This window comes from Rana temporaria (assembly GCF_905171775.1).
Source record: "Rana temporaria chromosome 3 unlocalized genomic scaffold, aRanTem1.1 chr3f, whole genome shotgun sequence".
NCBI lineage: Eukaryota > Metazoa > Chordata > Amphibia > Anura > Ranidae > Rana > Rana temporaria.
In genome coordinates, this window is record NW_024404428.1 from 1 (window position 1) to 14,016 (window position 14,016).

Here is a 14,016-nt window from a genome sequence, read left to right on the forward strand (position 1 = left end):
ATCAGGAGCACTCGTTACACCGGAGCAAGTAAGCACTTGCGCTGCGTAACCTATGGTTACGCGGGCACAAGTGCTTCTTGAATCTGGGCCACTGTGTTTATTCATAACTGTAGCTTGGAAAACTGTGTTTAATGGGGGATGGGCTGTGGTTTCTAACAGCAGCCTTGCTTCAAGGTGCATAGTTGCCAGTTATGGGTCATTCTTCATTAGCGTTCTCCTAAAGAGGCCGATCTTTTATTATGCCTCGTGCTTTCACATAACCGGGAACGGGTTTATTTTGATCAAAGTCAGAGATTTACCCTTTTACAATATTAGAATGTTAATTTAACAATAATGTTACTTTGTAATTGTCTAAAAAATTGTTGGGATTTCCCTTAACCACTTAAAGCGGTGGTTCACCCTAAAAAAACAAGTTTCTACCATGAAATTCAGCATACTAGCGCGAGCTACAGTATGCCTTCATTTTTTTTTTTTGGGCTGTACTCACAGTTTAATCCCGTAGTTAAGTTTCAGACTCCCCGCGGGGAATGGGCGTTCCTATGCAGAGGGAACATGATTGACGGCCGGCTATGGCGCGTCACGCTTCCCCGAAAATAGCCGGAGTAGGACTCGGCTCTTCACGGCGCTACACGGCGCCTGCGCACACACTAGGAGCTGACTGCGCAGGCGCCGTGAAGAGCCAAGTCCTATTTCGGCTATTTTCGGGAAGCGTGACGTGCCATAGCCGGCCGTCAATCATGTTTCCCTCTGCATAGGAACGCCCATTCCCCGCGGGGAGTCTGAAACTTAACTACAGGATTAAACTGTGAGTACGGCGCAAAAAAATAAAATAAAGGCATACTGTAGCTCGCGCTAGTATGCTGGATGGCATGGAAAATTATTATTATTTTTTTTAGGGTGAACCCCCGCTTTAAGCCCCGGTCCATTATGCAGGTTAAAGACCTTGCCCCTTTTTGCGATTCGGCACTGCGTCGATTTAACTGACAATTGCGCGGTCGTGCGACGTGGCTCCCAAACAAAATTGGCGTCCTTTTTTTCCCACAAATAGAGCTTTCTTTTGGTGGTATTTGATCACCTCTGCGGTTTTTATTTTTTGCGCTATAAAAAAAAAAGAGCGACAATTTTGAAAAAAATTCAATATTTTGTACTTTTCGCTATAATAAATATCCCCCAAAAAATATCTAAAACATTTTTTTCCTCAGTTTAGGCCGATACGTATTCTTCTACATATTTTTGGTAAAAAAAAGAAAAAATGCAATAAGCGTTTATTGATTGGTTTGCACAAAAGTTATAGCGTTTACAAAATAGGAGATAGATTTATGGCATTTTTATTAATACATTTTTTTTACTAGTAATGGCGGCGATCAGGGATTTTTTTTTCATGACTGCGACATTATGGCGGACACATCGGACACTTTTGACACATTTTTGGGACCATTGTAATTTTCACAGCAAAAAATGCTATAAAAATGCAATGATTACTGTGAAAATGATAATTGTAGTGAAGGGGTTAACCACTAAGGGGTTAAGTGTGCCCTAAGGGAGTGATTCTTACTGTAAGGGGGCGGGGCTGGACATGCGACGTCACTGATCGTCGTTCCCTATATCATATCAGGGAACAGACGATCAGTGTCACTGCCTAAGAGAAGAATGGTGAAGCTGTGTTTACACTCACCTCTCCCCGTTCTTCAGCTCCTGTTACCCAATCGCGGGACACCGACGGCGATCGGGTCTGCGGGTCCCGCGGGCGCGGTCATGGAGCTTCGGACTGGGTTGCGAGCGCACCTCCGCCGGTGCGCTCGCGACCCCGCGGCTGGGCTCTTAAAGGCAATGTACAGGTACGTGCTTGTGCCCAGCCGTGCCCTTCTGCCGACGTATATCAGGATGAAGGGATCCTTAAGTGGTTAAAGGGGTTGTAAAGGTACAATGTTTTTTCCTAAATAGCTTCCTTTACCTCAGTGCAGTCCTCCTTCACTACCTCATCCTTCATTTTGCTTTTAAATGTCCTTTTTTCTTCTGAGAAATCCTCACTTCCTGTCTTCTGTCTGTAACTCCACACAGTAATGCGAAGGCTTTCTTCTGGTGTGAGTGTCCTGCTCGCCCCCTCCCTTGGACTACAGGAGAGTCAGGACACTCTCTACATTGCAGATAAGAAGAGAGCTGTGTGTTAGTGGGCGTCCTGACTCTCCTGTAGTCTAAGGGACGCGGGCGAGCACGACCACTTCACACCAGGGAGAAAGGCCATGCATTACTGTGTGGAGTTACAGACAGAAGAACAGGAAGTGAGGATTTCTCAGAAGACATAAGGACATTTAACAGCAACATGGAAGGATGAGGAAAGTGAAGGAGGACTGCACTAAGGTAAAAGGAAGATATTTAGTAGACATGTGCGTTCCCGTTCGAACTACTGGATTTTTGTACGAATTTTCGGATCAATTCGAACATCCGAAAAGCTGAAAGAACCAAAATACAAAAATTACAGAATTACGAATAAGCCAAAAAAAGAACACAGCGAAAATACGAACGTACGATTGGACAATCTTACTAAAATCCGAAACACCGAAACAGCAAAAGAATGAAAATTACATCTATACGAACGATTTGCATTCCGTATTATAAATCCTTGTCTGTTTGTATTTTCTTTGTGTGTTTTGTAAATCAGTTTCTTTGTCTGTTGGCAAACTTGTGTACTCGTATTGTTTTTTCGAATGGTCACTGGGCAGTGTAGTTAGTGAGTGACGTATCTTACTTAATATATTAGCCAATCAGCTTATCTCTTTTGTGCTGAGTCACATTGGACGGTTGTAAAGCCTCGTACACACGATTCGGACTTCAAACAAACTTTTCCGTGGATTTTTGTCTGAAGGAGTTGGCCGGACTTTTGAAACCGGAAAAGTTTGTCCGATGGAACTGTACCCACGGTCGGATTTTTTGGGAAAACGCTCATTTTGAAGTTTGTTGGCAAAAAGTCTGACCGTTGTGTACGGGGCTTAAGAGATACTGGCCTAGATTCAAGAAGCAATTGCGTCTGCGCAACCATAGTTACGCAGCGCAATTGCTTACTTGCGCCGGCGTATCGAATGCTCCTGATTCAGGAACCTCGTTACGCCGACGGCAGCCTAAGATAGACTAGCATAAGGCTCTTATGCCCAGTCATATCGTAGGCTGCATTCTTACGTGGCCGCTAGGGGGCGTTTCCATTGTGGTCAGCGTATAGTATGCAAATTGCATACTAACGCCGATTCACAACCCTACGCGAGCCCTGCGTACGCAGTTTATGTTGTTTGCGTACGTCGGGTTTCGCGTAAGGCTGCACATGCTAAAAGCAGGGGCAGCCAATGCTAAGGATACCCCATCGTTACCGCGTCGCGAGGTTTAAATTTTACGTTGTTTGCGTAAGTGAATCGTGAATGGCGGTGGACGCCATTCACGTTCACTTTGAAGCAAATGACGTCCTTTACCGCAATGCACGTCAGGAAAGTTTCCCGACGGAGCATGCGCTCTACGCTCGGCGCAGGGAACGCGCCTAATTTAAATGATTCCCGCCCCCCTACGGGATCATTTACATTAGGCGCCCTTACGCCGGGCATTTTTGAGGAGCGCCCACGCAAATTACCGTGGCTACTGCTTCATGAATGAAGCGTAAGCGCAAATAATTTTCGTAGGCGCAGGGTAAAAGGGGTACACTGCGCCCTCCGTAAGGAGCGCGCAGCTGTACCTGAATCTACCCCAGTCTATCTTAATATGGATAGCAGCGTGTTGAAAAAGAAACTAAAATACGAGATTGCGAATGACCGCGCCGCAATGTATTTACGAAAGTACAAAATTAAAGCGGATCTCCACTCTAAAGTGAAGTCCCGCTGATCGGAACCCTCCCCCCCCTCCGGTGTCACATTTGACACCTTTCAGGGGGGAGGGGGGGTGCAGATACCTGTCTACAGACAGGTATCTGCACCCCCTTCCGGCCCTACGATACGGGCAAACAGACGGGTTTTTTTCCTTGCTTCCCGTCCGTCCCCCCGTTGTATGCTGGGAAACACTCGGCTCCCAGCACACAGCGGGAGCCAATCGGCGGGCGCAGCGCGACTTGCGTATGCGCCGTTAGGGAACCCGGGCAGTGAAGCCGGAGCGCTTCACTTCCTGGTTCCTCACCGTGGATGGAGGGGGAGCAGCAGGGTGACCGAAGCGATCGGCTCGTCATCCTGCTGCGGACGGCGCTGGACTCCAGGACAGGTAAGTGTCCTTATATTAAAAGTCAGCAGCTGCAGTATTTGTAGCTGCTGGCTTTTAATATTATTTTTTAGTGGCACAATCCGCTTTAAGAATCCATTAAACGAAGATTATCTAACAAAATTATGAATTTGAATCAACGAAAATAAATTAGACAGAATTACGAATCATTCAGTATAAACGAAAATACGAACAGGTCCGAATAGGAAAACTTGCGTCTTACGAAATTATGAATCTTTACAAATCTACGTAACGAGACGAGACGAAACAAAAACCATTTTTTTTTTGTTGTGCACATGTCTAATATTTTTAGGAAAAAAATAATTACCTTTACAACCCCTTTAATGTCTGGATACACTCACCTGAACATGAGAGGGGTCCCATCTACCCACCGCCAGCGACTGCTGCCCTTGCTGTCCCGTCGTAGTCCTACCCAGTATTTATCTCCTTCCAGGAAGGGCAGCAGAGAGTCCTGGTTTAGGGATGAAAAGTTAATTAGCAGAAATATAACACTGGAAGAAACATTGTCACAGATTTACATTGGTAAGGTTAAAGTAGGAGGATCGCACAAACACCCCCCCCCACCCCCCCCGCCAAAAAAAAAACTGTTGAGGGGAAACTAAAAACACATTTTAGACACATACGCCAACCTGTATCTGGGGGGGTGGGAGAAGGAGATCTTTTCGAACATATGTCTGTCAAAACTGTTGTCTAAGGCCATTAAATGGTACAGATATATAGACGACATACTGATTTTGTGGTATGGCTCTAGGGAGGAACTCACACTCCTTATGCAATTATTGGCTATTAACACCTTCAACCTAAAGTTCACCATGGAATGTAGCCAAACTGATGTAAGTTTCCTGGATCTGCGTATCCATGTTGACCGTATGGGTCGCTTGCATACATCACTGTATCGCAAGCCGTCTGCCGGGCAACACTGTTTGCACGCGACCAGTGCCCACCCTGAACCACTCTTGGATAGCATTCCTTACAGCCAGTTCCTGAGGCTCAAAAGAAACTGCACCAGAGACACAGATTTCCACGCTGCAGCTAATGATCTATACTGTAGATTACTCTCCAGGGGCTACAGTCGATCCTTGCTCAAAAGATCATTCAACAAGGTGATCAGACTAGACCGATCTAATCTTATTTATTCAAATGCCAACAAACAACCTAATAAAACTGACTCTATCAGAATAGTGACCAAATTTTCGCAACAGCATATTCAAATGCGACAGATTTTTAAAAAATGTTGGCCCCTACTTCTAGCCGACAATACGATATCAAAATATATAAAACCATATCCTGAAATCACATTTAAACGGACTCCCTCACTGAGGGATCGCCTTGTCCAAAGTCACCACACCAGAAAGGAATGTGAGACATCTACTATTAAAGGTACTTTTTCTTGTGGTAACTGTGGACATTTGTCGGTTTATATATACCAATGACGTCACTCTTTTACCCCAAACGGTCGCATTCACAAACTAAAGTTCCGTGTCACCTGTCAATCGGTGGGCGTCGTCTACTTGGCATCTTGCCAATGTGGATGTTTCTATGTTGGCAAGACCAAGAGACCGTTTTTTAAACGCATTAGAGACCATGTCAACCCTCTATATAAGCGTCTAATGAACACTGCTTTAAATAGACATGTAGGTTGCCTACATGACTTTGATCTTAACGCTGTAAGTTTCTCAGCCCTGGAGCATGTTCCTATACATGTTCGGGGTGGAGGAATTGACCAGACCTTACTCCAACTTGAAACCAAATGGATACATCAGTTAGATGCCACTAAATTTCCGGGTTTGAACGAATATATCAGTTTCAAGCCCTTTCTGTGAAAGAAATATTTATAAGAAATTCTATTATTATTAAATAAAATGGTGTGGCCTCTACGTTATTCCATCTAAGAAAGGTGTTATGGTCTGGCCATTTCCTCCCTCCTCATTACATCCTGCTCTATTGCTACTCTCCAGCAGGTCCTACATGTATCCTACTTTGACCACCAAACACTTTGCCCCATATTCCACCTAGGTGGGCAAGTTCCGGCACTGGCTAAAATCAACCCACCTGCTCCCATTTATGATGGGGGCAATAATGTGTTATATATTGCTATATATCATTATAACAACCACATTTACTTCCTTTGAATATTGATGTATAATTTATGAATCAATAATATTGTTGTCGATTTGTGATTGTATGTATTGAAATATACTGAATACATATGTTTGTACATATAGTGTAAACCCTACATTTTTCATTTTATTGGTAAATATGTTGTATATAAAAAAAAAATTCTATTTTGGCTTGGGTCTCTGGCTTGGCAATTTTTCCTTTCTGGGTTCACCTATATGTGGGACTAGCTTGAGCCCTAATTAGTTCTGGAGTAATGCGCATCCTTCCCAACAAGCCACTACAGCCCTTTTCCATACATCAGCCCATTCACATCCCTGTTCAGAGGTTTCTCTCCCCTTTTTATTAGTGATTTTTTGTTTGTCTTTATTTTTTATTACTTTTTATTATATTTTGACTTCTACATATAGGATCTACTGCTTTTGTTTTCATGTTTGATTGCTTGGTTTTGCCTTGATCAGTCAGCTTGCGGTCATGGTCCACGCCGCTCTGTGTATGTGTGACTGTTTTGGTGCTGCTGGCTGGCGATCGCTCTCTTTTAGTGCTCTGTGTTTCTCCCCTCTGCCACTCATACGTTTTTCTTCCTTTTTTCCTTTTTCTCCAGAGTGCGGCTCCGCTGATTGGCCGGTGTCATCATATAACACGGCTGCTTCAGCGCTAAGGAGTGTGGGAATTGTAGGCATCTCAGCGACCATGTGACCTCTGAGATCAAATCGCGATGCACCCGCCTCCCCCAACAGGCTATATATAGCATTGATATGATCATTAATCTGTCTGCTACCAACAGGGGTACTGACAGATGTCTTTATTCCTCTTAAAGATAGGTAAGTTTCCATCCTGCAACCATTCACTCTCCTCACTATTGTCTCCTCTGTGTAAGGTTTGAATACTTATGGCTAAACCTTCACTTTTTCATTTATTTTCATTCATTTTCTACCCTTTTTAAGCCTAGGTTCACACTGCTGCGAATTCAAAATCGCGGTAAAATGCACGATTTTACCGCGATTTTGCGGGCCGCGATTTGCCGCGATTTCGGCCGCAATTTAATGTAAATCGCGGCCCGAAATCGCAAAAAGTAGTACAGGAACCTACTTTTTGAAATCGCAGATGCGGCGTCGCACTGATTAGGACAGTGCCATTGCCGACAATTGCCGCCGATTTGAGATGCGATTTGACATGTCAAATCGCATCTCAAATCGTTCCAAATCGTACCCAGTGTGAACCAGGGCTAAGCCCAGGTTCACACTGGGTGCGATTTCATTCGATTTGAGATGCGATTTCACATGTGAAATCGCATCTCAAATGCCGCCAATTGTCGGCAATGGCGCCGTCCTAATCGGTGCGACGCCGCATCTGCGGCGCTGCACCGATTTCAAAAAGTAGTTCTTGTACTACTTTTTGCGATTTCGGGCCGCGATTTACATAGACATCTGTGCAGAAACCTGCACAGATGTCTCTTAAATCGCGGCCGAAATCGGGACTGCCGGCGGGAGTGAAATCGTGCGAGTTCAGCTGAACTCGCACGGCTTCACTCCCGCAGCCCAGTGTGAACCAGGGCTAAAGGAGATTATCTGTGGACTTTTCAGCTGCAATTGACTGGTCCTTGATTTTTGCTGCAAACGACTATCCTTTGACTTTCTATCACCAGCTGATGTTTGCTTGCACTCAGACTGTTCATCTAGTTAAATACTCCATGTAAGTTGATCCCTTGCTTACACTTAATAATTTAGTTACCCATGTTCTCACTAACTTTATGAAGTATACTAAATCCATTCAAACACTTTTTTTTTTTTTTCTCAGATGAATTGAGGCTCTTCAGTGCCCATGTTATTGTCTTACTTAATTCCCTTGTATTCACCTTGATTTTATTACGCTTCAGGGTATGGCTGTTTTACATATATTAACCCTATTGACTCTATTATGGATTTGTTTAATTAGTTGAAACAGATCATAATTTAATAACACATCTTCTAACATAGATTCTTTTTCTTCTGTATTTTTAAAGTCCTGTCAGTTGAACTTGGATTGCAATATCCACCCTGAGGGGGTTTTTCCTTGACTGGCTGTGCATGAAGCTAGGGTAGGTTTTATTTCTCCTACCTATGGAATTTTGCTGCCAGCCCCCTCTCATGGGCTGAACAGCATTGGCTGCTACCAGGCTGTGGATATATGCGCATTTGCTCCTATGAACTTTGGTTTCTCTTGCCCCGCCAGAGATCCAGCCAAACTTTTGTTTGTACTCTATATACATGACATGTTTTGTTGAACATATATAATCGAAGTTCTTTTAGAGCTTATATTGTATGCATATGTTAAAATTGTTTTATTCTTTTTCATCTCTTTAGAGTAATCTAGAGAGACGATCTTGTCCTAATTCCCTGAAGAAGCCAAGAGGCGAAACTAGTAGGGTCGACCTGATCGAAAAAATTATTTCTAGATCTTGCTCCCACAAAATAATTTATGCACTATTTTTATATTGAATTACTATATTTTGTAAAATTGAATGAATAAACCTTTTTCATATATTTTTATATATACATACATACTTTGTCTGGTTTCCTTCATCGCACCGCAATAATCCCCTCAACTCTTCCAAAAAATTCCCCTCCTTTGAATCTATTTTGGGATGAGGTGCTGTATCCTTTTTTAGGACTCTCGATCACATACCCCCCAATCTACCTTTAGACACATATGTTTAGCGTCCCTCAAACGGCAAGTCCAAATGAGACCTCAGTCACTTAGTAGGGGTCCTCCATGTATGCAAAAAAAATGAATAGAAATCATCAGATTGTAAACTTGTAAAAAAAAAAAAACAATTGGAAAAAAGTCACCATATTGGCCCAGATTCTGAAAGGGCTTAAGACGGCACAACGCCATGTGCGCCGTCGTAAGTCCTAATCTGGGCCGTCGTATCTATGCGACTGATTCTTAGAATCAATTACGCATAGATAACCATTAGATCCCACAGGCGTAAGGCTCTTACGCTGTCGGATCTTAAATGCAATATTTTTTTTTCGCCAATAGGTGTCGCCGACGTCGTTTTCCTGATCGAGTATGCAAATTAGCAAAATACGCCAATTCCAGAACGTACGCGCGACCAACACAGTGAAGTTATGACGTTTACGTAAGATTTGCGACGCGTAAAGTTGCCCCTGGGTATATGAGGCGCAGTCAATGTTAAGTATGGCCGTCGTTCCTGCGTTGAAATTTGAACATTTACGTTGTTTGCGTAAGTCGTCCGGGAATGGCACTGGACGCCATTTAGGTTAAGGTCGAAACCAATGACGTCCTTGCGACGTCATTTAGCGCAATGCACGTCGGAAAATTTTAGGGACGGCGCATGCGCAGTACGTTCAGCGCGGGAACACGCCTAATTTAAATGATCCACGCCCCCTACCCGGATCATTTGAATTAGGCGGGCTTGCGCCGGAGGATTTATGCTACGCCGCCGCAACTTTACAGGCAAGTGCTTTGTGAATCAAGCACTTGCCCGTAAAACTTGCGGCGGCGTAACGTAAATGAGATACGTACGCCGCTGCAAAGATGCAGCGATCTACAAGAATCTGGCCCATTGTCTCTATAATTTCCTTTTTTTTCACAATCAAGTTTTATTGAAAGTAAATGACAGTTTACAAAGTGACATAATTGAATATAGTTAGGGCATATTAGATCTACATGTGTTTTTACATAAAATTGTCAGGGTAAGTAATAATGTGCGGTTTGGTAGTAAGGGGATAAGAAATAATATGATAAGAAAAACATAATTATAATAATAATAATGATGAAATAATAATAATAAAAAATAAAATAATAATTATAATAAAAATAATGTAAATCAATTTTATGAAGTTATATTTTTATTTATATTTCCATGTTTAAATTTCCTAATATGTCATTGTAACTACTCTGTGTTTGCAACACTTAGGCCTTGTACTCACGAGCAGACATGTCCGATGAAACCGGTCCGCGGACCGTTTTCATCGGACATGTCTGCCCGGGGACTTCTGTTCGATGGCTTTACACACCATCGAACAGAAGTCTGCGCGTAAACAATACGCGGGGCATGTGCGCGGTGTCGCCGCGTCGATGACGCGGTGTCGCCGCGACAATGACGCGGCGACGTCGGCGGTCCTGCCTTTTAAATGCTTCCACGCATGCGTCGAAGTCATTCGACGCATGCGAGGGATGGCGGGTGGCAGGACAGTACGGTAGGTCTGTACAGGACGACCGTACATGTCGGGGGGACAGGTTTACAGCGGACTGTTTTTAAAGCAAGTCCAGGAAACAGTTGTCCGCTGGAAACCTGTCCGATCCGCCCGAAAATGGTCCGCTCGGGCCTACACACGGCCAAACATGTCTGCTGAAACTGGTCCGCGGACCAGTTTCAGCAGACATGTTTGGTCGTGTGTACGGGGCCTTAAAGTGAACCTGTCACTTGTCAGAACCACCATGTCCAGAGTTCAGACAGTTACCAAATCAGCCTCTTGGGCTAGACCTTTTGGCTGAGACAAGGGCAGTTTTTGTTACCAGACCGCAATTGCTAGCCAAAGCACATGCGTTGGCACTTATTTATTTAACCGCTTAAGGACCGCTGCACAATTATCCTATCCCCTGTGACCTCGCCCATGGGACCCGCGGACCCGATTGCCACCGGTGTCCCGCGATCGGGTCACAGAGAGGAAGAGCGGGGAGAGGTAAGTGTAAACAAACCTTCCCCGTTCTTCCTAGTGTGGCTGTCACTGATCGTCAGGTCCCTGTGTTAGGGAACGACAATCAGTGACGTCACACGCCCCCCCCACAGTAAGAACACTCTCTTAGGTCACACTTAACCCCAACAGCGCCCCCTCCTGGTTAACCTCTTCACTGCCAGTGTCATTTTCACAGTAATCAGTGCATTTGTATAGCACTTTTCGCTGTGAAAATGACAATGGTCCCAAAAATGTGTCAAAAGTGTCCGATGTGTCCGCCATAATGTCGCAGTCACAAAAAAAAAAAAAAAAAACGCTGATCGCCGCCATTAGTAGTAAAAAAAAATTAGGCATTAGGCTCCTGACGAGGACTGGGGTACTCACTAGGTCCATCTGGCCGAGACCAGATGGACCCCTTCCTCTGGAGGGTCTGCCGAAACAGACCCACCCAAGTACTCAGTGAGGCTCCTCCAAAGGGAGACCCCATGAGAGAGGGCGAACTAAGCCAGAAGGCTACGTCCACCCCCTCCCAAAATATTTAGGGTAGGCCCGAGGACCCACACCCTAGCAATCACACTGTGACAAATGTGTACCAACCAACAAAAAATACATAAAAGAGACAAACACTGGGATAAATAATAAGAAAGTGGGGAGAAGGAAGGTAGGAGAAGTGAAAATGACCATGGTGTATCACAATGGCCGGCCCTTCGGGCCGAGAATCAAAAATCCCTCTGGTCCTAGCCAAAAGGCTCTGCCCTAGAGGCAGGTGCGAAAAAAGTGTGTGTAGTGAAGTGACCAAGGTGCCAAAACTCTAAGTGCCCCTCAACACTTGTGCGAGCTATGGTACCCCTGGACTGCCACTCCAGGGGCACATTCACCACAAGCTTTTCTCTCAACCCTGACCAACAGCCAGTCCACCAGGCCTTTTGTCTAGGTGGACCATGATTGTGCCTTGCCCCTGTCAGGAGCTCTGTGACCTTACGCGTCAGGGTAAGGTACTTTTTTATTCACTTATGGGTATTTTGTTTTTGCGCACAACTGCAGGTGAAAAACAAAATGTTTTACCAATTCAGCCTTGTTGTCCAGGATCAGAAGAATGCTGTAACTCTTAGTGCATTCTTCCCGACTTCTCTCCCAAGTTTCTAGAGTTTTTTGAAAATAGTAGCATTTGGAACCAACTAATGTCCATCCCTTGGGGCAGGGGTCACAGGCACTGCTTCTGATGTTTCCTGGAAAAGAAAGAACAACCTTGAAATTTTCAGAAGCTCATAGCCGAACTCAAGGAGATCTGAAACTTCTCCCTTACCAGGAGGCTAGCACTTATACCCATCCAGCACTTCACTCCCCCCACAGAGGGAGCTCTGCTTGGGCAATGAACAGTCCCTTGGCATCCTCATGTCCATGGACGTCAGGACCTTAAAGCACTGGAGCACTGGGAAGAAGACACTGTGGGGACCAGTCTAGCAGAGCAGAGGATTGGCTAAGTAAATTTACTTTTTCATACCCCCTGGACCTAAACTAGCCATTGACCATTGTACTGCAGGTGCAGCCTCACTGCAAGAGATATGTTTACATTTTCCTGGAGATCAGATTTATAATGCATGTAATCCCTAACAATAACATTTTCATATTTGCTCCCTTTTAGTCTCTTAAATATAAAATGTGAAATGTTTTGTGATAAATGTTTGACAAGGTAAAAAAAAATGCATACCTGTTGATCCTGCCATAAATATTGTGAACTGACAATATTCTATATTATGATTGTTCATCAGACAAAACAAAATCCATTATAAAAAAAAACAATGTCCCCCAATAAAAATGTAATATTACTGATGTAGCGCCTGGTTACTTCCAAGTACCGGTGCTATCGAAATTTAGTGGGTGATCAGAGCATTAATTGACTCTGATCCAAATTGTTATGTTCAAACAAGATCTCTTTTTCAGCTTGGCTGTGCTGTGGGCTCATTCTGTTGTACTGGGGTGTTGTTCCCACCCCAGTGCAGTAGATGGCAGCAGTGGAGTGAAGGTTTGGGTGCTTTTCCCCCGGCAGCCAATCAGGAGGTTTGAGCCTCGCTGTGCATGCTGGGGGAGGGTATTTATGGGGCAGATGCCATTAGTCTGGGTCATCTTCTTCCAGTGTGGCACCCACCTTTAGGGTGGCCACATTACGCCGCCCCGGCGTTATGGCCTACCTGGCCGAGGCGTGCGTGCCATGCGGTGTTCCTGGTTTCCAGGACCATGTTGGTCCGGAACATTTGAGCAGCGGCGGGGACCCAGTGATCGACTGGGTTCCCATTTTTGAAGATCCCAAGCGGCATAGCTGTTTGGTGGGGAGTCCATCTGCGGAGTGCCAATGAGAGGCTGGTGATCCAAAAGGATTACGACAAACCACTGGGGATCAAGGTAGCCGGACACTGAGGAATTGATCACCTGTCAGTCGGTACCTGAGCGAATAGAAGAAGGAGATTCAGGCACAATTCCTTAAGGAGGGTTGTCTCCATAATTGTAATCAGAGAGGGCCTCTGGCAGAGGTTTCTCCCTGAGTCCATTCCAGGAGGGTCTGTGGCAGAGACTTTTTCCTCAAGTTCAAGGTTCGAGTGATACTCTGGCTGCCAGGTCAGTGAGAGAGGCCTGTCCGGGTACACTCAGGCAGGAGTGGTCCGGAAAGTGTTACATGTGGGAGCAGGACTGTTTCCAAGTACTACGCCTAAATCTGCTGTTCTTCTTCATTTAACTCTATCCTTTCATCACCAGTTTATTGTTTTTACCTGGCTGGGTAATAAAGAGTACATCAAACGACACCTGTTGCGGACATTCCTTTACTACTGCTATATGCGCCATACACCCCTAGGAATTCGGAGTGCCACAAGGTAAATATGCCACCCAAAACAAACCAGCAGCTCCTCCGGGGGTAGTGCTACACTGATATCATCCAACAATGTAGATTCAGTGGCAATCA

At 44.7% G+C, this 14,016-nt stretch overlaps 1 long non-coding RNA gene across 2 annotated transcripts; it reads left to right on the forward strand.

The window, feature by feature from the left end:
• The first annotated feature begins 7,156 nt into the window (after positions 1 to 7,156).
• Positions 7,157 to 8,830, forward strand: LOC120921705. 2 transcript variants are annotated; one of them, XR_005744930.1, is made up of 5 exons: positions 7,157 to 7,193; positions 7,933 to 8,064; positions 8,170 to 8,249; positions 8,375 to 8,449; positions 8,715 to 8,830. It is a non-coding gene; the product is annotated as an uncharacterized LOC120921705 (long non-coding RNA). The 2 variants fall into 2 exon arrangements; XR_005744929.1 differs by lacking the exon at positions 8,715 to 8,830 and having other exon boundaries at positions 8,375 to 8,583.
• The last annotated feature ends 5,186 nt before the right edge of the window (positions 8,831 to 14,016 follow it).